The sequence below is a fragment of the Sphaerodactylus townsendi genome, linkage group LG06, assembly GCF_021028975.2.
Source record: "Sphaerodactylus townsendi isolate TG3544 linkage group LG06, MPM_Stown_v2.3, whole genome shotgun sequence".
NCBI lineage: Eukaryota > Metazoa > Chordata > Lepidosauria > Squamata > Sphaerodactylidae > Sphaerodactylus > Sphaerodactylus townsendi.
This window is the reverse complement of record NC_059430.1, coordinates 16,213,760-16,239,138: the sequence shown is the minus strand read 5'-3', so window position 1 is coordinate 16,239,138 and position 25,379 is coordinate 16,213,760. Positions and strand designations below refer to the sequence as shown.

The window sequence follows — 25,379 nt, the reverse complement described above, 5'->3', positions numbered from 1 at the left end:
CCCCCCCCCACCCCCCCCCCCCCCCACCCCCCCCCCCCCCCACCCCCCCCCCCCCCCACCCCCCCCCCCCCCCACCCCCCCCCCCCCCCACCCCCCCCCCCCCCCACCCCCCCCCCCCCCCACCCCCCCCCCCCCCCACCCCCCCCCCCCCCCACCCCCCCCCCCCCCCACCCCCCCCCCCCCCCACCCCCCCCCCCCCCCACCCCCCCCCCCCCCCACCCCCCCCCCCCCCCACCCCCCCCCCCCCCCACCCCCCCCCCCCCCCACCCCCCCCCCCCCCCACCCCCCCCCCCCCCCACCCCCCCCCCCCCCCACCCCCCCCCCCCCCCACCCCCCCCCCCCCCCACCCCCCCCCCCCCCCACCCCCCCCCCCCCCCACCCCCCCCCCCCCCCACCCCCCCCCCCCCCCACCCCCCCCCCCCCCCACCCCCCCCCCCCCCCACCCCCCCCCCCCCCCACCCCCCCCCCCCCCCACCCCCCCCCCCCCCCACCCCCCCCCCCCCCCACCCCCCCCCCCCCCCACCCCCCCCCCCCCCCACCCCCCCCCCCCCCCACCCCCCCCCCCCCCCACCCCCCCCCCCCCCCACCCCCCCCCCCCCCCACCCCCCCCCCCCCCCACCCCCCCCCCCCCCCACCCCCCCCCCCCCCCACCCCCCCCCCCCCCCACCCCCCCCCCCCCCCACCCCCCCCCCCCCCCACCCCCCCCCCCCCCCACCCCCCCCCCCCCCCACCCCCCCCCCCCCCCACCCCCCCCCCCCCCCACCCCCCCCCCCCCCCACCCCCCCCCCCCCCCACCCCCCCCCCCCCCCACCCCCCCCCCCCCCCACCCCCCCCCCCCCCCACCCCCCCCCCCCCCCACCCCCCCCCCCCCCCACCCCCCCCCCCCCCCACCCCCCCCCCCCCCCACCCCCCCCCCCCCCCACCCCCCCCCCCCCCCACCCCCCCCCCCCCCCACCCCCCCCCCCCCCCACCCCCCCCCCCCCCCACCCCCCCCCCCCCCCACCCCCCCCCCCCCCCACCCCCCCCCCCCCCCACCCCCCCCCCCCCCCACCCCCCCCCCCCCCCACCCCCCCCCCCCCCCACCCCCCCCCCCCCCCACCCCCCCCCCCCCCCACCCCCCCCCCCCCCCACCCCCCCCCCCCCCCACCCCCCCCCCCCCCCACCCCCCCCCCCCCCCACCCCCCCCCCCCCCCACCCCCCCCCCCCCCCACCCCCCCCCCCCCCCACCCCCCCCCCCCCCCACCCCCCCCCCCCCCCACCCCCCCCCCCCCCCACCCCCCCCCCCCCCCACCCCCCCCCCCCCCCACCCCCCCCCCCCCCCACCCCCCCCCCCCCCCACCCCCCCCCCCCCCCACCCCCCCCCCCCCCCACCCCCCCCCCCCCCCACCCCCCCCCCCCCCCACCCCCCCCCCCCCCCACCCCCCCCCCCCCCCACCCCCCCCCCCCCCCACCCCCCCCCCCCCCCACCCCCCCCCCCCCCCACCCCCCCCCCCCCCCACCCCCCCCCCCCCCCACCCCCCCCCCCCCCCACCCCCCCCCCCCCCCACCCCCCCCCCCCCCCACCCCCCCCCCCCCCCACCCCCCCCCCCCCCCACCCCCCCCCCCCCCCACCCCCCCCCCCCCCCACCCCCCCCCCCCCCCACCCCCCCCCCCCCCCACCCCCCCCCCCCCCCACCCCCCCCCCCCCCCACCCCCCCCCCCCCCCACCCCCCCCCCCCCCCACCCCCCCCCCCCCCCACCCCCCCCCCCCCCCACCCCCCCCCCCCCCCACCCCCCCCCCCCCCCACCCCCCCCCCCCCCCACCCCCCCCCCCCCCCACCCCCCCCCCCCCCCACCCCCCCCCCCCCCCACCCCCCCCCCCCCCCACCCCCCCCCCCCCCCACCCCCCCCCCCCCCCACCCCCCCCCCCCCCCACCCCCCCCCCCCCCCACCCCCCCCCCCCCCCACCCCCCCCCCCCCCCACCCCCCCCCCCCCCCACCCCCCCCCCCCCCCACCCCCCCCCCCCCCCACCCCCCCCCCCCCCCACCCCCCCCCCCCCCCACCCCCCCCCCCCCCCACCCCCCCCCCCCCCCACCCCCCCCCCCCCCCACCCCCCCCCCCCCCCACCCCCCCCCCCCCCCACCCCCCCCCCCCCCCACCCCCCCCCCCCCCCACCCCCCCCCCCCCCCACCCCCCCCCCCCCCCACCCCCCCCCCCCCCCACCCCCCCCCCCCCCCACCCCCCCCCCCCCCCACCCCCCCCCCCCCCCACCCCCCCCCCCCCCCACCCCCCCCCCCCCCCACCCCCCCCCCCCCCCACCCCCCCCCCCCCCCACCCCCCCCCCCCCCCACCCCCCCCCCCCCCCACCCCCCCCCCCCCCCACCCCCCCCCCCCCCCACCCCCCCCCCCCCCCACCCCCCCCCCCCCCCACCCCCCCCCCCCCCCACCCCCCCCCCCCCCCACCCCCCCCCCCCCCCACCCCCCCCCCCCCCCACCCCCCCCCCCCCCCACCCCCCCCCCCCCCCACCCCCCCCCCCCCCCACCCCCCCCCCCCCCCACCCCCCCCCCCCCCCACCCCCCCCCCCCCCCACCCCCCCCCCCCCCCACCCCCCCCCCCCCCCACCCCCCCCCCCCCCCACCCCCCCCCCCCCCCACCCCCCCCCCCCCCCACCCCCCCCCCCCCCCACCCCCCCCCCCCCCCACCCCCCCCCCCCCCCACCCCCCCCCCCCCCCACCCCCCCCCCCCCCCACCCCCCCCCCCCCCCACCCCCCCCCCCCCCCACCCCCCCCCCCCCCCACCCCCCCCCCCCCCCACCCCCCCCCCCCCCCACCCCCCCCCCCCCCCACCCCCCCCCCCCCCCACCCCCCCCCCCCCCCACCCCCCCCCCCCCCCACCCCCCCCCCCCCCCACCCCCCCCCCCCCCCACCCCCCCCCCCCCCCACCCCCCCCCCCCCCCACCCCCCCCCCCCCCCACCCCCCCCCCCCCCCACCCCCCCCCCCCCCCACCCCCCCCCCCCCCCACCCCCCCCCCCCCCCACCCCCCCCCCCCCCCACCCCCCCCCCCCCCCACCCCCCCCCCCCCCCACCCCCCCCCCCCCCCACCCCCCCCCCCCCCCACCCCCCCCCCCCCCCACCCCCCCCCCCCCCCACCCCCCCCCCCCCCCACCCCCCCCCCCCCCCACCCCCCCCCCCCCCCACCCCCCCCCCCCCCCACCCCCCCCCCCCCCCACCCCCCCCCCCCCCCACCCCCCCCCCCCCCCACCCCCCCCCCCCCCCACCCCCCCCCCCCCCCACCCCCCCCCCCCCCCACCCCCCCCCCCCCCCACCCCCCCCCCCCCCCACCCCCCCCCCCCCCCACCCCCCCCCCCCCCCACCCCCCCCCCCCCCCACCCCCCCCCCCCCCCACCCCCCCCCCCCCCCACCCCCCCCCCCCCCCACCCCCCCCCCCCCCCACCCCCCCCCCCCCCCACCCCCCCCCCCCCCCACCCCCCCCCCCCCCCACCCCCCCCCCCCCCCACCCCCCCCCCCCCCCACCCCCCCCCCCCCCCACCCCCCCCCCCCCCCACCCCCCCCCCCCCCCACCCCCCCCCCCCCCCACCCCCCCCCCCCCCCACCCCCCCCCCCCCCCACCCCCCCCCCCCCCCACCCCCCCCCCCCCCCACCCCCCCCCCCCCCCACCCCCCCCCCCCCCCACCCCCCCCCCCCCCCACCCCCCCCCCCCCCCACCCCCCCCCCCCCCCACCCCCCCCCCCCCCCACCCCCCCCCCCCCCCACCCCCCCCCCCCCCCACCCCCCCCCCCCCCCACCCCCCCCCCCCCCCACCCCCCCCCCCCCCCACCCCCCCCCCCCCCCACCCCCCCCCCCCCCCACCCCCCCCCCCCCCCACCCCCCCCCCCCCCCACCCCCCCCCCCCCCCACCCCCCCCCCCCCCCACCCCCCCCCCCCCCCACCCCCCCCCCCCCCCACCCCCCCCCCCCCCCACCCCCCCCCCCCCCCACCCCCCCCCCCCCCCACCCCCCCCCCCCCCCACCCCCCCCCCCCCCCACCCCCCCCCCCCCCCACCCCCCCCCCCCCCCACCCCCCCCCCCCCCCACCCCCCCCCCCCCCCACCCCCCCCCCCCCCCACCCCCCCCCCCCCCCACCCCCCCCCCCCCCCACCCCCCCCCCCCCCCACCCCCCCCCCCCCCCACCCCCCCCCCCCCCCACCCCCCCCCCCCCCCACCCCCCCCCCCCCCCACCCCCCCCCCCCCCCACCCCCCCCCCCCCCCACCCCCCCCCCCCCCCACCCCCCCCCCCCCCCACCCCCCCCCCCCCCCACCCCCCCCCCCCCCCACCCCCCCCCCCCCCCACCCCCCCCCCCCCCCACCCCCCCCCCCCCCCACCCCCCCCCCCCCCCACCCCCCCCCCCCCCCACCCCCCCCCCCCCCCACCCCCCCCCCCCCCCACCCCCCCCCCCCCCCACCCCCCCCCCCCCCCACCCCCCCCCCCCCCCACCCCCCCCCCCCCCCACCCCCCCCCCCCCCCACCCCCCCCCCCCCCCACCCCCCCCCCCCCCCACCCCCCCCCCCCCCCACCCCCCCCCCCCCCCACCCCCCCCCCCCCCCACCCCCCCCCCCCCCCACCCCCCCCCCCCCCCACCCCCCCCCCCCCCCACCCCCCCCCCCCCCCACCCCCCCCCCCCCCCACCCCCCCCCCCCCCCACCCCCCCCCCCCCCCACCCCCCCCCCCCCCCACCCCCCCCCCCCCCCACCCCCCCCCCCCCCCACCCCCCCCCCCCCCCACCCCCCCCCCCCCCCACCCCCCCCCCCCCCCACCCCCCCCCCCCCCCACCCCCCCCCCCCCCCACCCCCCCCCCCCCCCACCCCCCCCCCCCCCCACCCCCCCCCCCCCCCACCCCCCCCCCCCCCCACCCCCCCCCCCCCCCACCCCCCCCCCCCCCCACCCCCCCCCCCCCCCACCCCCCCCCCCCCCCACCCCCCCCCCCCCCCACCCCCCCCCCCCCCCACCCCCCCCCCCCCCCACCCCCCCCCCCCCCCACCCCCCCCCCCCCCCACCCCCCCCCCCCCCCACCCCCCCCCCCCCCCACCCCCCCCCCCCCCCACCCCCCCCCCCCCCCACCCCCCCCCCCCCCCACCCCCCCCCCCCCCCACCCCCCCCCCCCCCCACCCCCCCCCCCCCCCACCCCCCCCCCCCCCCACCCCCCCCCCCCCCCACCCCCCCCCCCCCCCACCCCCCCCCCCCCCCACCCCCCCCCCCCCCCACCCCCCCCCCCCCCCACCCCCCCCCCCCCCCACCCCCCCCCCCCCCCACCCCCCCCCCCCCCCACCCCCCCCCCCCCCCACCCCCCCCCCCCCCCACCCCCCCCCCCCCCCACCCCCCCCCCCCCCCACCCCCCCCCCCCCCCACCCCCCCCCCCCCCCACCCCCCCCCCCCCCCACCCCCCCCCCCCCCCACCCCCCCCCCCCCCCACCCCCCCCCCCCCCCACCCCCCCCCCCCCCCACCCCCCCCCCCCCCCACCCCCCCCCCCCCCCACCCCCCCCCCCCCCCACCCCCCCCCCCCCCCACCCCCCCCCCCCCCCACCCCCCCCCCCCCCCACCCCCCCCCCCCCCCACCCCCCCCCCCCCCCACCCCCCCCCCCCCCCACCCCCCCCCCCCCCCACCCCCCCCCCCCCCCACCCCCCCCCCCCCCCACCCCCCCCCCCCCCCACCCCCCCCCCCCCCCACCCCCCCCCCCCCCCACCCCCCCCCCCCCCCACCCCCCCCCCCCCCCACCCCCCCCCCCCCCCACCCCCCCCCCCCCCCACCCCCCCCCCCCCCCACCCCCCCCCCCCCCCACCCCCCCCCCCCCCCACCCCCCCCCCCCCCCACCCCCCCCCCCCCCCACCCCCCCCCCCCCCCACCCCCCCCCCCCCCCACCCCCCCCCCCCCCCACCCCCCCCCCCCCCCACCCCCCCCCCCCCCCACCCCCCCCCCCCCCCACCCCCCCCCCCCCCCACCCCCCCCCCCCCCCACCCCCCCCCCCCCCCACCCCCCCCCCCCCCCACCCCCCCCCCCCCCCACCCCCCCCCCCCCCCACCCCCCCCCCCCCCCACCCCCCCCCCCCCCCACCCCCCCCCCCCCCCACCCCCCCCCCCCCCCACCCCCCCCCCCCCCCACCCCCCCCCCCCCCCACCCCCCCCCCCCCCCACCCCCCCCCCCCCCCACCCCCCCCCCCCCCCACCCCCCCCCCCCCCCACCCCCCCCCCCCCCCACCCCCCCCCCCCCCCACCCCCCCCCCCCCCCACCCCCCCCCCCCCCCACCCCCCCCCCCCCCCACCCCCCCCCCCCCCCACCCCCCCCCCCCCCCACCCCCCCCCCCCCCCACCCCCCCCCCCCCCCACCCCCCCCCCCCCCCACCCCCCCCCCCCCCCACCCCCCCCCCCCCCCACCCCCCCCCCCCCCCACCCCCCCCCCCCCCCACCCCCCCCCCCCCCCACCCCCCCCCCCCCCCACCCCCCCCCCCCCCCACCCCCCCCCCCCCCCACCCCCCCCCCCCCCCACCCCCCCCCCCCCCCACCCCCCCCCCCCCCCACCCCCCCCCCCCCCCACCCCCCCCCCCCCCCACCCCCCCCCCCCCCCACCCCCCCCCCCCCCCACCCCCCCCCCCCCCCACCCCCCCCCCCCCCCACCCCCCCCCCCCCCCACCCCCCCCCCCCCCCACCCCCCCCCCCCCCCACCCCCCCCCCCCCCCACCCCCCCCCCCCCCCACCCCCCCCCCCCCCCACCCCCCCCCCCCCCCACCCCCCCCCCCCCCCACCCCCCCCCCCCCCCACCCCCCCCCCCCCCCACCCCCCCCCCCCCCCACCCCCCCCCCCCCCCACCCCCCCCCCCCCCCACCCCCCCCCCCCCCCACCCCCCCCCCCCCCCACCCCCCCCCCCCCCCACCCCCCCCCCCCCCCACCCCCCCCCCCCCCCACCCCCCCCCCCCCCCACCCCCCCCCCCCCCCACCCCCCCCCCCCCCCACCCCCCCCCCCCCCCACCCCCCCCCCCCCCCACCCCCCCCCCCCCCCACCCCCCCCCCCCCCCACCCCCCCCCCCCCCCACCCCCCCCCCCCCCCACCCCCCCCCCCCCCCACCCCCCCCCCCCCCCACCCCCCCCCCCCCCCACCCCCCCCCCCCCCCACCCCCCCCCCCCCCCACCCCCCCCCCCCCCCACCCCCCCCCCCCCCCACCCCCCCCCCCCCCCACCCCCCCCCCCCCCCACCCCCCCCCCCCCCCACCCCCCCCCCCCCCCACCCCCCCCCCCCCCCACCCCCCCCCCCCCCCACCCCCCCCCCCCCCCACCCCCCCCCCCCCCCACCCCCCCCCCCCCCCACCCCCCCCCCCCCCCACCCCCCCCCCCCCCCACCCCCCCCCCCCCCCACCCCCCCCCCCCCCCACCCCCCCCCCCCCCCACCCCCCCCCCCCCCCACCCCCCCCCCCCCCCACCCCCCCCCCCCCCCACCCCCCCCCCCCCCCACCCCCCCCCCCCCCCACCCCCCCCCCCCCCCACCCCCCCCCCCCCCCACCCCCCCCCCCCCCCACCCCCCCCCCCCCCCACCCCCCCCCCCCCCCACCCCCCCCCCCCCCCACCCCCCCCCCCCCCCACCCCCCCCCCCCCCCACCCCCCCCCCCCCCCACCCCCCCCCCCCCCCACCCCCCCCCCCCCCCACCCCCCCCCCCCCCCACCCCCCCCCCCCCCCACCCCCCCCCCCCCCCACCCCCCCCCCCCCCCACCCCCCCCCCCCCCCACCCCCCCCCCCCCCCACCCCCCCCCCCCCCCACCCCCCCCCCCCCCCACCCCCCCCCCCCCCCACCCCCCCCCCCCCCCACCCCCCCCCCCCCCCACCCCCCCCCCCCCCCACCCCCCCCCCCCCCCACCCCCCCCCCCCCCCACCCCCCCCCCCCCCCACCCCCCCCCCCCCCCACCCCCCCCCCCCCCCACCCCCCCCCCCCCCCACCCCCCCCCCCCCCCACCCCCCCCCCCCCCCACCCCCCCCCCCCCCCACCCCCCCCCCCCCCCACCCCCCCCCCCCCCCACCCCCCCCCCCCCCCACCCCCCCCCCCCCCCACCCCCCCCCCCCCCCACCCCCCCCCCCCCCCACCCCCCCCCCCCCCCACCCCCCCCCCCCCCCACCCCCCCCCCCCCCCACCCCCCCCCCCCCCCACCCCCCCCCCCCCCCACCCCCCCCCCCCCCCACCCCCCCCCCCCCCCACCCCCCCCCCCCCCCACCCCCCCCCCCCCCCACCCCCCCCCCCCCCCACCCCCCCCCCCCCCCACCCCCCCCCCCCCCCACCCCCCCCCCCCCCCACCCCCCCCCCCCCCCACCCCCCCCCCCCCCCACCCCCCCCCCCCCCCACCCCCCCCCCCCCCCACCCCCCCCCCCCCCCACCCCCCCCCCCCCCCACCCCCCCCCCCCCCCACCCCCCCCCCCCCCCACCCCCCCCCCCCCCCACCCCCCCCCCCCCCCACCCCCCCCCCCCCCCACCCCCCCCCCCCCCCACCCCCCCCCCCCCCCACCCCCCCCCCCCCCCACCCCCCCCCCCCCCCACCCCCCCCCCCCCCCACCCCCCCCCCCCCCCACCCCCCCCCCCCCCCACCCCCCCCCCCCCCCACCCCCCCCCCCCCCCACCCCCCCCCCCCCCCACCCCCCCCCCCCCCCACCCCCCCCCCCCCCCACCCCCCCCCCCCCCCACCCCCCCCCCCCCCCACCCCCCCCCCCCCCCACCCCCCCCCCCCCCCACCCCCCCCCCCCCCCACCCCCCCCCCCCCCCACCCCCCCCCCCCCCCACCCCCCCCCCCCCCCACCCCCCCCCCCCCCCACCCCCCCCCCCCCCCACCCCCCCCCCCCCCCACCCCCCCCCCCCCCCACCCCCCCCCCCCCCCACCCCCCCCCCCCCCCACCCCCCCCCCCCCCCACCCCCCCCCCCCCCCACCCCCCCCCCCCCCCACCCCCCCCCCCCCCCACCCCCCCCCCCCCCCACCCCCCCCCCCCCCCACCCCCCCCCCCCCCCACCCCCCCCCCCCCCCACCCCCCCCCCCCCCCACCCCCCCCCCCCCCCACCCCCCCCCCCCCCCACCCCCCCCCCCCCCCACCCCCCCCCCCCCCCACCCCCCCCCCCCCCCACCCCCCCCCCCCCCCACCCCCCCCCCCCCCCACCCCCCCCCCCCCCCACCCCCCCCCCCCCCCACCCCCCCCCCCCCCCACCCCCCCCCCCCCCCACCCCCCCCCCCCCCCACCCCCCCCCCCCCCCACCCCCCCCCCCCCCCACCCCCCCCCCCCCCCACCCCCCCCCCCCCCCACCCCCCCCCCCCCCCACCCCCCCCCCCCCCCACCCCCCCCCCCCCCCACCCCCCCCCCCCCCCACCCCCCCCCCCCCCCACCCCCCCCCCCCCCCACCCCCCCCCCCCCCCACCCCCCCCCCCCCCCACCCCCCCCCCCCCCCACCCCCCCCCCCCCCCACCCCCCCCCCCCCCCACCCCCCCCCCCCCCCACCCCCCCCCCCCCCCACCCCCCCCCCCCCCCACCCCCCCCCCCCCCCACCCCCCCCCCCCCCCACCCCCCCCCCCCCCCACCCCCCCCCCCCCCCACCCCCCCCCCCCCCCACCCCCCCCCCCCCCCACCCCCCCCATGCACTCAAGGTTACTTCACCATCAACACCATTGAATCCTTTACACTAATCCCATCAAGTCATGGAAGCTAATCAGGATCAGCCCAGGTTAATACTTGCATGAGGGATCACCAAAAAAGTCCAAGAGTTCTACTCAGAGGCAAACCACCTCAGTTCATCTCTTACTTTCAAAACCCCATGGGGTTGCCATAAATTGACTGTGACTTGACGGCACTTTGCGCACACTCCAAGGTATGACTTCTCAGCTTCCTATCTTCAAAACTGTTTTGACATCAATCTGTTCTCCAAGTAACTCTTACTCATGGACCCCCTCTGTGTTGCAAAACATTTGGACCACGCACAGTTCAGTCTGTCACAGTCTGTCCTCTAAAAATTCACCTAACATTTCCCTACAGTTGTACACTGGCAGGAGCATGTTGGTAGCATAAAGCATTCGGTATTTTAAGAGTGCTTGTCAGTCATTGTGGATGAGAACCAGTTTCAAGTTTTGACCAGAGCTTTGGAGATCTGGAGTCAAATCTCTACAAGGCCATGAAGTTCACTGGGCAACTTTGGGCCAGCCAACTAGGGATGCCAAACTCCAGGTGGGATCTGGGGATCCCCTGAAATTTCAACTGATCTCCAGATTACAGCGATCCAACCTGGGTCTAGCAACCCTGCCCCCAATCTTGGGGGAAAAACCTGACAACCCTACAGTCAACTCTTTTTCAGCCTAACCATCTCACACGATAGTTCTGGGGAGACAGTTATGTTATGTTAAATTTAATTTATATACCGCCCTCCCCCGGGGTGAAAGATCTAATAGACGGTGGGGGAACATGCTGTCAGGTTGCAGTTGGTTTATGGCAACCCCATAGAGTTTTTAAAACAAGGGATGAACACAGATGGTTTGCCACTGCTTGCCTCTGTGTAGCAACCTTGGAGTCCCTCGGTGGTTTCCCATCCAATTATTAACCAGGGCTGACCTTGCTTAGCTTCCCAGATCTGAGGTAATCAGGGAGCCCAAAACACCCAGATTAGGCAAATAGATAAATAGTACTTAGGAATTCCAAAACATTTGTTTGTTTGCTTAAAACATTTTTAGGCCACCTTTCATCCCAATCCGGTCTCCAAGGCAGCTAAGATGAAAACATCAAATCATTTAAACAATTAAAATACACCAGACCACGGCCACACAGCCCGGAAAACCCACCACAATCAATTGAATCCGGCTGTGAAAGCCTTCGACAATAAATTAAAATACAGTCAAAAACATAAAATTCAATTGAAAACATATAAACAAACAACATGAGAAAGAGGACCGATAAAAGTTATTGGGAGTATTGCTGGATGAAACAAAAAAAGTTTTCATTTACTAATGAAAGACACTGACAGAGGGAGACAGGTGAATCTCCCTGTGGATGGAATTCCAAAGTGTTGGTGCTACCACAAAGAAGGCCCTCTCTCGGGTTGTCAGTTGTCTAGCCTCAGATGGTGGGGGAACTGAAACAGGTCCTCCAAGATGACATGAATAAGCAGATAGGTTCACATGGGAGAAGGCAGCTCTTAAGGCTATGAAGAACTTTCAAGGTTAAAAGTCTTCCAAAGTTGAGTTGACCCAGGTTAGAACACCATCTTAAAACGTACTGAAGCATCCTCAAGGCTAATTCAACCCATAAAGAAGTCCACTCTAGAGAATGAACTTCACACTAATAACAGTCATCAGAACTGACCTGAAAACAAGTGCCATTCTAATCATGTACTTCTCAGACACCTTCATGTTGTCTTCTCTGAATACAAGGAGTTGGCCTTTCAGTAAATCCAGTGCTCGTTCTGGATTACTGTTATTTATTGGATTACTCTCAGGAAGAAATGTCATTCTGCTTTTCTTCCCATGATTTAAGTTTCTTCATCCCCTGAGCGAACGCAACACTGTCTTTCAGTAAAGATCTGAAACGCAAGCTTGTAAGACCGAGCAGCTGCAGTGTTTAGCACAAATCTGTCTGGGGAACGGCACAATATTCTTGAAGATCTGTTGGGTGGAAGCTCTTCTGAAGGTCTGCCTGTTCTCACTCCCTGACATTTTGAGGCCTCTTGTGACTGCCGTTTTGTGGTTGTCAGGATTCTATAGGATTGTCAGGATTCTATAGGTGCTTGCAGGCTGAAAGATATCGAGGACCCTTGTTTTAGTCCGACATAAAAGAGACTGTGTCTGGGTTCTTCTCTATCTTCTGTATCAAAAAGATGTGATCAACAAGTGATCCATTTGCATCCCCAAATGTAATAATCGACAGGTGAGCAGTGGATCAAAAATTGCTACATAGTTTTCGAGCAATTCCAGCACGATAGCCATCTATCAGGGGCTACTAACCATGGTGACTAAAGAGAACTTCCACATTCAAAGGCAATCTGACTTTGAATACCAGGGCCAGGAAGCAACATCAGGGAAAGGCATTGGCCACTGTGCCTTGTTAGAACTCCAGAGGAACTGGTTGGCCACTGTGTGAGACAGCATGCTGGACTAGATGGACCACTGGTCTGATCCAGCAGGTCTCCTGTTGTATTGGTTGAGGTGCTAAGGTACATGTTAGACTCTCCAAAACAGATATACCTCCAGGGATGCTCCAGGCAATACAGGTGAATTTTTTTAGGAGTGTCTAAACCAACCGGTGACAAGATATCAACTTAGAACACGAAGCTACTGAGCTCTAAGGTACTAACTTGCAGAGACCACATGTGGTCAGGTATCACGCTCACGAAATGCTCTGCCACTGGATTTTTGTGCCCAATGTAGTCTACTCACTCCCCAATATGTAGGATGGCCAGACTTCAGGTGAGGCTTGAGGTTCTCTTAGAGCTATAGCTGACCTCCAGACTAGAGCAATCAGTTTCTCTAGTGGAAATGGCAGCTTCAAAGGGTAGACTGTAGGGTATCACATCTTCGCTGGGCTCATTTCCTTCTCCAAACTCAGGCTTCCCCTGGCTCCACCCACAAAACTCCAGGAATTTCCCAGCCGAAGGTCCGTTACCCTTAAATGATCTAATTTGCTAATTACAAACAGATTGCTCAAGATTTCTGTTTTATCGTGGCACAGCCTGCTTCTGGCCCGATAACCCTGATTCTGCTCCTTCCTACATGCATATTGTTGTTGTTGTTGTTGTTGTTGTTGCTGTTGCTGTTGCTGTTGCTGTTGCTGTTGTAGTAGTAGTAGATTTCACAGCTGCCAGATCTTTAGCTGGTTGTTGGCCTTCATAATATCATCATCGTCATCATCATCGTCATCGTCGTCATCGTCAACATCATCATCGTCATCATCGTCGTCGTCATCGTCATCGTCATCGTCATCGTCATCGTCATCGTCATCATCATCATCATCATCATCATCATCATCATCATCATCATCATCATCTGGAGATCCTCCTCCTCCTCCTCCTCCTCCTCCTCCTCCTCCTCCTCCTCCTCCTCCTCCTCTTCTTCTTCTTCTTCTTCTTCTTCTTCTTCTTCTTCTTCTTCTTCTTCTTCTTCTTCTTCTTCTTCTTCTTCTTCTTCTTCCTCCACATCTAGACTCCTAGAGATCTGAGGATGGAATATTGGGAGGATGGGGACCTCAGTAGGCTGAAATGCCATAAAGTCTACCTTTGTGAGGGGGGAACGGCAAGGAGATTGTAAGCCCCTTTGAGTCTCCTACAGGAGAGAAAGGGGGGATATAAATCCAAACTCCTCCTGCTCCTGCTCCTGCTCCTGCTCCTGCTCTTCTTCTTCTTCTTCTTCTTCTTCTTCTTCTTCTTCTTCTTCTTCTTCTTCTTCTTCTTCTTCTTCTTCTTCTTCTTCTTCTTCTTCTTCTTCTTCTTCTTCTTCTTCTTCTTCTTCTTCTTCTTCTTCTTCTTCTTCTTCTTCTTCTTCTTCTTCTTCTTCTTCTTCTTCTTCTTCTTCTTCTTCTTCAATGCATGTATTTTCTCCTGGGGAACTGTTCTCTGTAGTCTGGAGATGAGGTGTAAATCCAGTAGTTTCCCAGGCCCCACCTGGAAGCTGGCATTCCTACTCCGAAACCATGACCCACTGAAATTTAGGGACAGAGTATGTTAACAATTCCAGAATGCAGGCTTTCAGACTGCTAACAAAAGTCATTTTATTTTTTAAAAAACCCCTCTATATATAGCAGCTTACACTAGAACCCAGACACTGCCGGTTAGTTGAGCTATCCTGCCAGAAGGTTTTGCAACAAATAAATAAATGAGAGAAGTCAAGCAAGGTAAATCATTGAGCATGACACAGTGGTTCGGTCAACATCAACCAGAGAAATAGCTGGTTTGGACTCTTGACAATCCACCGTTGCATAAGCTGGCTGAATCCAGTGTGTAGCATTGTTTTTATTTTCACACTTTAAAACAGCTGGAAATATTGCTGGAGATACAGAAAAGAAGGCCTTGTCCCTGCACTCATCTTTTCCCAAAATGCAGATCACCAGATCCAGGGGCCCTCTGCTCAAACCAAGGGATGATCCAGTTCCACAGTAATCCATAAAACACCAAGCAAGAAGCTATAGAGTACGATGCAGTTCTTTGCACTCTCTTCCCTGGTACGTGTGGAGAAGTCCAATGGAGCATTCTCACACTTCTTCTTAGTAGCTTGGGAGAACCAATGAAGGCCAACACTGAGAGATGGACAAATAGATTTCTTGGACCATTCTGAGATGAGCTGCAGAGTGTCAGTTTTGATTGGAGCTAGGGATGCTAGGCTCCAGGTGGGACCGGGGGATCCCCTGGAATTACTGCTGATAAGAACATAAGAAAGAGCCTGCTGGATCAGACCAGAGTCCATCTAGTCCAGCACTCTGCTACTCGCAGTGGCCCACCAGGTGCCTTTGGGAGCTCACGTGCAGGATGTGCAGCTTGTGTGCTTCTGCCGCTGCTGCTGCAAGCACCTGGTCTGCCAGGAGCATTTGCAATCTAGAGATCCAAGGAGGATCAAGATTTGGTAGACATAGATAAACTTCTCCTCCATAAATCTGTCCAAGCCCTTTTTAAAGCTATCCAGGTTAGTGACCATCACCACCTTCTGTGGCGGCATAATTCCAAACACCAATCTGCGTTGTGTGAAGAGGTGGCTGCTTTTATTAGCAATGAATCTTCCCCCCAGCATTTTCAATGGATGCCCCCTGGTTCTAGTATTGTGAGAAAGAGAGAAAAATTTCTCTCTGTCAACATTTTCTACCGCATGCGTAATTTTATAGACTTCAATCATATCCCCCCTCAGACGTCTCCTCTCCAAATTGAAGAGCCCCAAACGCTGCAGCCTCTCCTCATAAGGAAGGTGCTCCAGTCCCTCAATCATCCTCGTTTAGTCTCCCAGACTGAGCTTCCCTGGAGGGCATGGATGGCACTGAGGGGTGATTCGCGTATTGTATGCCCTGAGGTTCCTGTCTGTCCCAATCGCCAACCCCAAATCTCCAGGGGTTTCCCAGCCTGGTTCTAGCAACCCTCCCCCCCCACCGCCCCGTTCCCCTACCAGGAACCAGGTTAAATGGAGGAAACGAGAATACAAGCCATTGGGGGTCCCAGTTAGGGAGAACAGCAGAATAAAATAACTTTGGAACCAATGTATAAAATAATGATTAGAGCGCACGTGCAGTGTTGGCACTGGGATGGAAAGATTTATTTATTTATTTATTTATATATTCGGTTTACGGACCGCCCTCCCCCTAAGGGCTCAGGGCGGTGAACAACATAGATAGAGCACAATATATCAAATCAAATTAAAATTCGTTAAGTTAAGTAATACAGGAGGAAATAAAGATAAAGTATGACACCATTTAATTAAAATGCAGCATTAAAATTAGTATTAATACAAGATGGCATCTACTGTTAACTCCTCAACCCCCAGGGGTGGTAGGATTCAATGATGTTATCAGAAGAGCGGGGAGCGAAGAGGAGGGAGGGGGGCCAGAAAGATAACCAGAAATGGACAGTCTCAAAATGGTTGGAATATATTTGGGAACAAATACAGTTAGAGATTTTTGAGAGACTGGCAAAAAATACACTATGGCAAAAGAAACTAGAAGATATTACGAAGCTATGGACATTGGATGAAAAAAGAATGGGAGAAGCCGGATTTAACGAAGAACTATGGAACAAGAGAATAAGAAGAATGAACCTTCTGCTGCTTGCTTGAAATAATCAATGGAAAAGAGGGGGAGGAGGGGGGTGAAAAAGGAAAAATGTATAGTTGGAACAAACATATCGAATGTAACAAATATAATGATATTCTATACAATAAAAAAAATTTAAAAAAATAAAATAAAATAAATATAAATGTGTGCACGGTTGCTCAAGACTGAACCCGTTTTTTGTAGGAGGACTTACTCGTGTGTAAAGAGGTATAGGAGTCTGTTCTTCCCTCTTCCCAGAGCTGGATTTTCTGGAAAGGGGGGAAGCCAAACGACCTTTGTCCTTATCAAAGAACATTTGAATGCATGAGACTTTTTAAAAAGGGGAGGGGGGAAAAGTTAAACCATCTTACAGAAATGTTTGAAGTGGGAACTCCAAAGACGTTAGGACCTGCCCCCCAGAGCACTCTGGGAAGTTTCATCTACCTAAGGTGCCCATTTAAAAGCGGTACAGGTGCTCACGCTGCGTTTGTGGTGTGCTTAAAAAGCTGATTTCCAGATCCCCCGCCGAGCACTTCAAATGGTTTTTAAGACCTTTAAAAACCCAGTGGAAATAAGTGCTGGCTGGCTTTACGGGATCATAAGCCATTTACAGCATTTCCACTGCCTGTGTGTTAACACATCACCAGAACCATAACATTATAAGGACCGGAAGGCCATCTACATCCGCTAAGTGCAAAGACCGAGGAGCAAGCCCAGGACAGAGATAATTACCACCCAGACTCCCGCTGCCTTGGGGCATGATCCTGTTATTTTAACAGCCCTACTGGATGATCTATTTGTTTATTATGCCTACAGCAGGTTGTTGGCTGGAAAGCCCAGAGTGGCTTAAATGGGGCTCTTGAAAGTTTCTCCCATCCACGCTGTTAGCAGAGCCTGAATCCATGCTCTGTCCAGAAAAGCGACCGCATCGTACGTGCCTATAGCAGTCACTGGGCCAGATTACACATTTACATAAGTGCTGTCAAGTCACAACCGATTTACAGCAAGGGACTTGGTGGTTTCTCATTGAATAATGACCCTACCTAACTTCCAAGATCTAATGCAGGGGTCTTCAAACTATGGCCCCCCAGATGTTCATGAACTTCAATTCCCATCAGCCCCTGCCAGCATGGCCAAGTGGCAGGGCTGATGGGAATTGTAGTTCATGAACATCTGGGGGGGCATAGTTTGAAGGCCCCTGATCTAATGAGATCAGGCTGTAATGCTCTGCCTTCACTTGCTTGGGCCAGATTAGCTGTGAGAAAGAATTTAAGCAGGAGCTCTCTCCCCCTCCCTCCCCTCCCTTGCATGCCACCCCTCACTCCCTCCCTCCCCCCTCCCTCCGTTAGGGTGAATGGGCCATGTCTAGATGGTGGATCTTCTCCCCTTCCCTCCCTCCCTCCCTCCCTTGCATGGCACCCCTCCCCTCCCTCACTCCCCTTCCCTTGCATGGCACCCTCCCTCCCCTCCCCTTCCTCTGCTAGGGTGGGTGGGCAGGGTAGGTTAGCACAGAGCTCTTCCGCATTCTCAGCCAAGCCTTGGCTCAGCATATGCTGTCAATCCTTGAGTCGTAGAATATTGTCTGTTTAGTAGCTACATGCAACTATTGAGTAAAAATAAACTGCTTCTGTGCATCTCCCATTTTTTAAAAAGAAAAATTAGAGTTCATGGAAGCCACGCTTCAGGGGGTACTCGGAGTTCTAAAATTAAAACCGATAACTAGACTGCAAAGGTGAGTTCTCTTGGAGGAAACGGCAGGTTTGGGGGAATTGAATCTATGGTATTATATCCTGATGAGCTTTCCCCCTCTCCAGGCTCCACCCCTCTACATCTCCAAGATTTTCCCAAGCTGGAGTTCTTTCTCTCTGGCAATTTCTGCACAAACCTTTTCAAACATTTAGAGGCAGGAGATCAAACATCTCTTCCATGCAGTTCCGCATTGTCCCCCTCCCCCCCGAATGTTGTCTTTGCAGCCTCAAAACGTTTTAAATTAGGGATTCTCAAAGGGGGCAGTGGAAACCTCAAAGGGGGTGGTGAGGAGTTTGGGAGCAGTAGGGGGGAGCAGAGAATTTTTGGGGGGTGGGGGGCAGGGCTTCCGGGGCCAATTGGCTGGGCAACGGTCTTGTCCTTCCATCCTTGCCATGCGATGACTGGTGAGTTCTAAAAGAAAAGCAACAGAAGAACTGTGTCTCTGGGGACGGAGCGGGGGTGTGAGCCGAGGCAAGGACATTGCTGCTGCTTTGCAAGGCAAAATTATTTGTGCAGCAGCACTCTGCTCACTGTGTAGTGCTGGGATTGGGGGAGCCAATGCGAAGAGCCCCTCCACCATTAATTTGCAAGGCAAGAATTGTTAACCCGGATAAACAGTCGCAGGGCTCCTCAGTGCTGCTTTGAATTTGCAGTAGACCTACATAAGAACATAAGAACGAGCCTGCTGGATCAGACCAGAGTCCATCTAGTCCAGCACTCTGCTACTCGCAGTGGCCCACCAGGTGCCTTTGGGAGCTCACATGCAGGATGTGAAAGCAATGGCCTTCTGCTGCTGCTGCTCCTGAGCACCTGGTCTGCTAAGGCATTGCAATCTCAGATCAAAGAGGATCAAGATTGGTAGCCATACATTGACTTCTCCTCCATAAATCTGTCCAAGCCCTTTTTAAAGCTATCCAGGTTAGTGGCCATCACCACCTCCTGTGACAGCATATTCCAAACACCAATCACACGTTGCGTGAAGAAGTGTTTCCTTTTATTAGTCCTAACTCTCCCCCCCCCAGCATTTTCAATGAATGCCCCCTGGTTCTAGTATTGTGAGAATCCAAGAAAGAGATGTGTGTTCATATGTGCGTGGGAGGGCCGTGGGGGATGGACCCTGGGAGCCCTGAGGCAGCAGCCCGAAAAAGCTCAGAAACCAGTGTTTTAAATGAATCCCCTTTTAAAATGATTCTCTGGTTGAAATGTTTTGAACATGACTTCAGTTGCTGTGTGATCGACCGACTGCTTTCCCCACCCTTCTCCATTTCCCTGCACTGGCTCCTCGGCACCACTTTCTGAGTTCACACTGTTTCCCCTCGCCTGTTCGTTTGCAACATTTTGCAAGTTTTTTCTTTATTTTTGGGAGGGCCAATTGTCAAAGCATCAAGTATACAAGGAGTAGAGAATCAGCACAAGTCTTTTGAAGCATTGAAGCATCAGTTCAACATAGAGGTTAAAAAAATAGAGGAAAAATCATGTAATGGCAGCCATGAATCGTTTTGAGGTTGAGGGTGGACATACATGATTGTAATGAGAAGGGGGGAGTGAGAATATTTTACGCCCCTTCCGCACATGCAGAACAATGCACTTTCAATCCACTTTCAATGCACTTTGCAGCTGGAATTTACTGTGCGGAATAGCAAAATCCACTTGCAAAACAATGGTAAAAGTGGATTGAAAGTGCATTATTCTGCATGTGCGGAAGGGGCCTTAGAAACATGTTAGGTCATTTGTGTGGAAAGCCGTCCCCCCCCCCCCCCCCCCCCCCGGTGTGGCACCATATCTGCATTTCTGCCCAAAACAGTAATGAATCTTTTCCATCAACATTTGTCTCCAGCATTTTCCACACACTCAACAGCAGAGAAATTAACTTCATGGCAGAAGTTCTTGGTCCTGCCAAGTGGTTTCCATCCAAATTCGAGAGTTGGCTCAGATGGTCTTGAAAACCTGAACAGGTTTGAAATAAAAATTGGCCGAGCTTTTTAGAACTGGTCTCCAGGTTATGAAAGAGATTTGGAATTGATTGTGTTTCCCTTCAGTCCGTTTGTCTGCCTATCCATCATTCTAGCCATGCAATGCTATGGCCCCGTTATCTTTCCAGGTAGGACCTGGTGATCTCCTGGAATTATCCTGATCTCCCGACTACTCCTGGAGGTTTAGGGGTGGAGTCTGGGGAGGCCAATATTTGGGGAGGGTACAAAGCTATACGGTCAGTCCACCATCCAAAGTAGCCACTTTTTCCATGGAAGCTGGTCTTTATCAGCAGGAGATCAGTTGTAGTTCTGGAAAATCTCCAGGGCCTATCTCCAACTTGGCAGAGGAAGAAAATGAATGAAATTGTTCTTCTCCTGAGGAAGACATCAACGAAAACGCTTTGAAACGCGCGAGGCGTTTGAGAGACTCATTTGGATTAGCTCTAGAAGTTATCACTGTGGATTTAATGTATGAATAAGACTATGAATTGGACAATGAACTTTGGTTTTTCTACATATAAAAAATTTGTGATTATATTACCGGGTGCAAATAAGACCTATTTCTTAGTTGGCTGAACCAAGGATATGGTCTTCTTCTTTTTGAATGTTATAGCTTTATATTTCATGAATTGTTGAATTATTGAAAAGAAATCATATATTATATATTTCATTGTTTAAGACCAGTCTCCGTATAAGTGTGTGACGCGTTTCTTGGCTGTCATCATTTTACGTTACACACAATTATTGTTTGCAACTTGGCAGCCCTATCAAACAGCTGTGAAGAACACTTATTTGCCCCCATTGGCCTAAATGTATCAATCAGTCCCAGACATGCCTGATATTTTATCCTTAAAAAAAGTCATGGGTCTCCTAAATCATATCTGGTTTGACCCTCAAGAAGGTAGATGTGGGGAAATGCACTGAAGGCACTGAAAACTATATATGCTTCAATTCTGGAATTAGTCGAAGCTGAAAGGAAAGGTGGAACACAGCCCAGAGAGACAATCTGGAGCAGCAAAGAGACAGAATAGGGAAGTCTGCTCCCCCTGAACCCTTATTTGCCTTCAAATCCCCACCCTCAAGAGAGTCGGATAATGCATGATCAAAGAAAGTGTTCTGGCCTTCTGGCCAATAGATTTTCATAGACTGAGGACCAGCGTTGAATAAGAGCTTAAATAGGAACCAGATGAGATCTTCTAGTCATTGTACACAATCTTGGTGAACAAACAGGAATCGGGGGAGGGAGAAAGGAAGATTGTCCTAGAACAGCCAAAAACAAGCACAGTCAGAACATGACCAAGAGGAAGCACAGTCAGAACATGACCAGAACATGACCAAGAGTTGCTGCCAAGAGAACATTCTTCAGACCTGGACCAGTTACAGTTTGTGTTTTTTCCCCTCTTTCCTTTGGGCTGGCAAACCATCTGAGCTGGGAGTGAAGAAGGCAGCTGCTGAGAGATGGCTTGATTGAAGGGTACCCTTGATGATCACCACCTATTCCAGCATGTGATGCAACTGCCCTTTTTGTCCACGGGTCAGGTTGGCCAAGTCAAGAGTGCTGGAGATGAGAGGTGTGTGTAGTTTCAGATCCTGCTACCCTGGGGAGAAATAGCCCAGAAGATGTCAGATTCTCTCCCTGTCATCTCTAGGAGAAGAATTAGGACTAATAAAAGGAAACACTTCTTCACGCAACGTGTGATTGGTGTTTGGAATATGCTGCCGCAGGAGGTGGTGATGGCCACTAACCTGGATAGCTTTAAAAGGGGCTTGGACAGATTTATGGAGGAGAAGTCGATTTATGGCTACCAATCTTGATCCTCTTTGATCTGAGATTGCAAATGCCTTAACACTCCAGGTGCTCGGGAGCAGCAGCAGCAGAAGGCCATTGCTTTCACATCCTGCATGTGAGCTCCCAAAGGCACCTGGTGGGCCACTGTGAATAGCAGAGAGCTGGACTAGATGGACTCTGGTCTGATCCAGCTGGCTTCTTCTTATGTTCTTATGATGTGAAAGACCTCTCCCCAGTGACAACCAAGGTGCTCCCAGTCAACTGGCACCCAGGGCAAAGCCCTGACTTGCCTCATCCTTATTACGCCCCAACATAAGAGCCTTCCACAATAGATTTCTGTGTGTCCTTAATTCTTCAGACACATGAAGCATCAAGGACAACACTTTCTACTCAAACTGGTAGCTAGTCTCCATGGTCTTCAGCAGAGACCTTCCCCATCACGTACTACCTGGTCCTTTTCACTGGAGATTGAACCCTAAACCTTCTTCATGCCAAGCAGATACCTTACCACTGAGCCATGGCCAAGTGGTGGCAGCATTTCAGGGAAAGAAAGGGACTACATTTTATGTGCAGATGCATTATTTACCTTGTTGTACCTAAGTTTGAGCTGTTTGGATACCAAACAAATTGCCTGATGCACATTCAGATCCTGTCAGAGGTGGGATCCAGCAGGTTCTCACAGGTTCCCGAGAGTAGGTTACTAATTATTTGTGTGTGCCGAGAGGGGGTTACTAATTGGTGATTTTGCCACATGATTTTTGCCTTAGTTACCCTCCTCTCAGCAGTAGCGTGCAGAACTTGAAGCAGTCTAGCAGGAGGTGCACCGGCGTGCATGGCAGCCTGCGCCTGCGTGCATTCGTTTCTCGCCCAAGGACTGGCGCAGCGGCTGCATCCTTGCCACAGCCCTGCCCAGGAATGCCCCGCCCACGGAATGTCCTTGCCACAGCCCTTGTTGTGCCCCGCCCAGCCCCATTGGCACTATGCCACAGTTTGAATCCCACCACCATGGGAACCTGTCACTAAAAATTTTGGATCCCACCACTGGATCCTGTGATCATAAAATATGAACACAATGTGAGTTGAGCTGGTGAATGCTCCAAAATGGCGGGTTCCCAGCTTGATCAACAGCATATGCTGCTGTATATTTAATCTGTATGAGAGCCAGTGTGGCGCAGTGGTTAAGGTGTTGGATCTTGCAAACCCAGGTTGGAATCCCCACTCTGCCATGGAAGCTTGCTGGTTGACCTTGGGCCAATCCACACTGTCTGCCTTCACCCTGGCAAGTATTTGGATGAAAGACCTCCAAGGAATACCAGGAGCGTGATGCAGAGGTAGGCAGGCAGTGACAAACCACCTTTGAACTATCTTGCCTTGAAATGTCCACCAGGAGTCACCATAAGTCAGCTGTGACGTATGTTGGTGAGCGAGCAAGCTTGTTTTCTGCTGCTTTAGAGACCAGGACCAGGAGTGATGGGTTCAGGGTGAAGGAAAAGAGATTCCACCTAAACATCAGGAAAAACTTCCAGACAGTCAGGGCTGTTCGACAGTGGAATCTACTACCTCGGAGAGTGGTGGTGTCTCCTTCTTTGGAGGTTTTAAAGAGAGTCTGGATGGCCATCTGTCAGGAGTGCTTTGGTTGTGTGTTCCTGCATTGCAGGGGGTTGGGCTTGATGGCCCTTGGGGGTCTCTTCCAACTCTATGGCCGTTTCCGCACGGAGGCGGAAGGGGTCGGGTCGGCATAGATGACGCCGACCCAACCCCTCTGGGACCGTTCGCATGAACGGTCCCAGAACCGGCCGGGACGACGGCGCAGAGCTGTGCCGTTGTCAGGGCGACCTTCCTGTCCTGCGGCCCTCCGGCACATCGCTAAGGCCAGGGGACACGCCCCCTGCCCTGCGCGACCGCTCCGGAGTCGCAGGGCAGAGGGGGCGTGTCCCCAGACCTCGGCGACATGCTGGAGGGCCGCAGGACAGGTAGGTCGACGGGACATGGGGGGAGGGAGGGTGCCTTGGAGCTGCTGCCGTTCGCACGGCAGCAGCTCCAAGCCACCGTTTTCCGAAAACCTCGCTTCCCAAGCGAGGTCAGAAAACGTCAGCTTCGCACCGGTCGGGCAGAGCGAGGGCGGCGCGGCTGCGAAGCAGCTGCGCCCCCTGTGCAAATGGCTCTCTGGGGACGGTGTTTTTGCCGTCCCCAGGGTGCCATATTCCGCCCGTGCGGAAGGGGCCTATGATTCTTTGACTTGACAGCCAAAAAAAAAGTTTCCTCCACTGGCATAAATACCAGCTTCTGAGGCCATTTGAGGTCAGGAAAACAGTAGGGGTGGTTCAACCACTACCCATGCAACACTTCCAATCTATTCTCCTTTGCCTCCTGGCTAGCAATAAAATCTGCAATCTTCCATTGTCCGGTGCAGTTTAAGCGTGAGATCTGAGCTTCCCGTTTGGGCACTAATTAAAACGATTTGGATTCTGCTTTCAGAAAGAGGCGCTCCAAGTCCGACCAGAATGTTAGAATAGCGATGTAGTGCATGTTTTAACTCCCTCCCTCCAGTTGGTTTTTGCCAGATTCACTGTTAACTTGAAGGGGGTGGGGGAGGGGAGGGGAGGGAAGGGAAGGGAGATGCTACTTAGAAATGCCAAGCAGAAAGATAAACAAAAAGCACCTGATCCTTTCCTTGCTCTGTGGCAGCTGTAAATTTTGACAGCGACATTATTTTTGGGGCTGTAATTGGCTTTCCCCCTCAGGGTACGTGAACTGGAGAGAGGACAGGATTGAAAAGGGGGTAGTAAAGATCAGCTCTGCATTTTTTTTATATATATTTTTTGGCTTTGGGGAAGAGGTTTCAGGTGTGGAGGGGACGTTAGTGGGGTCTTTTCTCTTTTTTTAAGCTCCTGGAAGCTAATAAGACACGGATTGTGAGCGAAGTGTTCCCTCAGTCAAAACCGCCCGCCTTTTAAAAAATAAGCTCTGGATCCCAGTGTGCATTTCATTTTCTTTCTGAAAAGGGGAGAACGGGAGAGAGAGAGAAGGGAAGATAAAACCCAGCTCTATTTCAAAGCTGTCACAGAGAGAGCTCTGACATGTTTTGAACAGCGACTCTACCAGGCTGTCCGATGTTGGCTGAGCTCACCATGGTGCTGTCTGCCTCGGAAACGGCTCTTCCTTGGAGGATTTTCTCATCAAACGCTATGTCTTGTTTTCCTATCATTGTGCTTGATAAACCACAGCGGATAATAGCCCACCGGCTTCTGAAATGATATACTAGAGAATCTTGGAGATACCAAAGCTGTGGTCCAATCTGAAGGGTCACCAGGGGTTTACAGCATGTTGTGTACACTTCTGACAGTGTGCAGAGGGATTCCACGTGCCGAGCCCTTCCTTTGCACACACGGAGTGCTGTGTAGACGTTGGATATCCACTGGAACAGCTGGAAAGAGGTCCCAAGAAAGCCACTGTTTACAAAATTTCTCTCAGTGAATAATAGATTAGGATCCCATTGGGGGGGGGGGGTCCTAAGGAGATTAGGATCCCACTTAAAGGGTGTCTAAGGAGACAACTTGGCATACTACATTAGAACCACATTATTGATATAGGCATATATGTCCTACTGATATAGGCATATATGTTCTCATCCCTTCCATTGCATGGTGTAGTGGTTAGGAGCAGGTGGATTCTAATCAGGAGAACAAGGTTGGATTCCCCACTCCTACACATAGTGACAGAGGCTTATCTGGTGAACCAGATGTGCTTCTGCACTCCTACATCCCTTTCTGGGTGACCTTGGGCTAGTCACAGTTCTTTGGAACTCTCTCAGGCCCACCTGAGCCACTCAAGGTGACTGTTGTGGGGAGAGGAAGGGAAAGAATTTTGTAAGCCACCTTGAGTCTCCTTATAGGAGAGAAAGGTGGGATATAAATCCAAACTCTTCTTCTTCTAGTCAGAGTTCTCTTAGAATTCTCTCAGCCCCATCTACCTCACAAGGTGTCTGTTTTGGAGAGTGGAAAGGAAGGTAATTGTAAGCTTCTTTAAGACACCTTGTGGTTCTTTCTGTCCTATCCATCAGATTTGGGTATTTGGCAGATGGAACTGCCAGCTTCTTGCCCCG

General features: G+C 64.4%; 1 long non-coding RNA gene across 1 annotated transcript; it reads left to right on the top strand.

Annotated features, from left to right (window-relative positions):
• The first annotated feature begins 15,280 nt into the window (after positions 1–15,280).
• Positions 15,281–21,712, top strand: LOC125434218. The gene is made up of 3 exons (XR_007244752.1): positions 15,281–15,415; positions 18,585–18,588; positions 21,700–21,712. It is a non-coding gene; the product is annotated as an uncharacterized LOC125434218 (long non-coding RNA).
• Positions 21,713–25,379: the final 3,667 nt, after the last annotated feature.